Below are 2,093 nucleotides of genomic sequence, written 5' to 3'. Positions count from 1 at the left end.
CCTTCATCGTTCTTTACTTTCTTTCTTTCTCCATTGTTCTTCTCTTTTCGTTGTTATTATGTGAGTAGTTACAATCTTGTTCATCAAAATTGATTGAAATTCTCCATAAGTTTTGGGAGATTTCTAACATCTGGTATCAAGAGCTCCAGTTAATTGATTTGTGGGAAGAAAATCACCATGGCAACGAATCATTCAAACGGGCATTTTCCAGCAAATCTTTCGATTCTCAAGAACAACAATTATGAAAATTGGTGCAAGCAGATAAAGGTTGTGTTCTGTTATAAAGATCTTTGGGATCATGTGAAGGAAGGAGTAGCAACGCTTGCAGAAGCTGCGGCGGATCAAGAAAAGGCTGCACATAAAGAATTGAAGAAGAAAGATTATAAAGCTCTCTTTATAATCCATCAATCTATTGATGCAGATAACTTTGAAAAGGTTAGTGATGCAGAGTCAGCGAGCGCGAAGAAGGTAAAAGAGGTGAGGTTACAAACTCACAAAAGAACGTATGAATTGCTTCAGATGGAAGACAATGAAAGCATAACTGATTTTTTCACCAAGGTTACGAAACTCGTGAATCAAATCAAGGTATGTGGAGAAGTGTTGACATCAAGATCTGTTGTTGGAAAGATCTTGAGGTCGTTCGCTCCAAAGTTCGACCACGTGGTAGTAGCCATAGAAGAGTCAAAAGACTTGTCAAAATTGACAAAGGAAGAGCTTCAAGGGACGCTTGAATCTCATGAACAAAGAATGGATGAAAGAGTTGTAGGAAAGTCGAAGAGTGATATGGCTTTGTGGGCTCAATCATCAAAAGAAATGAAAGGCAAAGGAAGCTGGAATGACAACAAAGTCAGAGGAGGTTGCAACAATTCGACTGGTCGAAATCAGCAAGAAGGAAACTGGTTGAATCAGAGAAAACCCTGGAACCAAGGCAACCAAAGAGGTGGTGTTGCAGTTAGAGGAAGAGGTTGTGGTCAAAAGCCAGACAAGAGTCAAATTCAGTGTTACAATTGTCAAAGGTATGGTCACTATTCTAGTGATTGTCCAGAAAATCAAAAGAATCAAGAAACTTATGCAAAGCTGGCGAAACATGAAGAAGAAGAGACGTTGTTGATGGTTATAACAAGAGAAGATGAGAGATTCAAGGACCAGTGGTACTTGGACTCAAGATGCTCATCACACACGTCTGGAAGAAAAGTTTGGTTTGTCAACATAAAACCCTCAATGAAGAATATGGTGAAATTTGCAAATGAAAACACTCTAGCAGCTGAAGGTGTTGGTGATGTTTTGATTATGAGGAAAGATGGCAAGAGGTCAGTAATGTCAAATATGTTGTACATACCAAGCAATGAAGAGTAATTTGCTCAGCATAGGGCAGTTAGTTGAAAAGAACTACAAGGTGTCGATCAAAGACAAGATGATGAGAATTCTGAACTCAAACGGAAGGTTGATCTCGAAGGCTCTAATGCCTTAGAATAGAACCTTCAAGATTGAAATTAATATGATGGAGCATAAGTGCCTCGAAATAGCAGCCAACAAAGATAAGTGGATATGGCATTACAGACTTGGCCATCTCAATTTCAAAGACATCAGAGATTTGAAGAGAAGAAATATGGTTTCAGGATTACCAGAAATCGACATCCCAAATGAAGTGTGTGAAGAATGTGTGCAAGCGAAGCAACATAAGAACAACTTCAGTAAGGATGCAAGAAGCAGGTCAAATGCAATTCTTGAAGTCATATACTCTGATGTATGTGGTCCTCTCCAAGTAGACTCGATTGGAGGTAACAAATACTTTGTTACATTCATAGATGATTTCAGTCAAAATTTGTGGTCTTACCTGATCAAGAAGAAAAGTGAAGTGATCGAAGTATTTTCCAAGTATAAATCTATGGTCGAAAGACAGAGCTGTCGAAAGATCAAGATTTTGAGGACTGATGATGGTGGAGAATATGTGTCAAAAGACTTCGACGCATTATGTGTGAAAGAAGGGATTGTGCATGAGGTGGTGCCACCCTACACTCCACATCAGAATGGAATCGCCAAAAGGAAGAATAGAACCATCATGAATATGGTTAGAAGTATGTTGAAATGCA

General features: G+C 38.8%; 1 long non-coding RNA gene across 1 annotated transcript in view; it reads left to right on the top strand.

The window, feature by feature from the left end:
- The window catches only part of LOC127121385 (uncharacterized), a 1,076-nt gene extending 1,045 nt beyond the window's left edge, over positions 1-31 (top strand). The window contains exon 2 of the long non-coding RNA XR_007803435.1: positions 1-31. This exon is cut by the window's left edge and continues 207 nt beyond it. This is a non-coding gene — a long non-coding RNA (uncharacterized LOC127121385).
- Positions 32-2,093: the final 2,062 nt, after the last annotated feature.

The sequence above is a fragment of the Lathyrus oleraceus genome, chromosome 2, assembly GCF_024323335.1.
Source record: "Lathyrus oleraceus cultivar Zhongwan6 chromosome 2, CAAS_Psat_ZW6_1.0, whole genome shotgun sequence".
NCBI lineage: Eukaryota > Viridiplantae > Streptophyta > Magnoliopsida > Fabales > Fabaceae > Lathyrus > Lathyrus oleraceus.
This window is presented reverse-complemented; position numbering and strand designations above follow the sequence as displayed.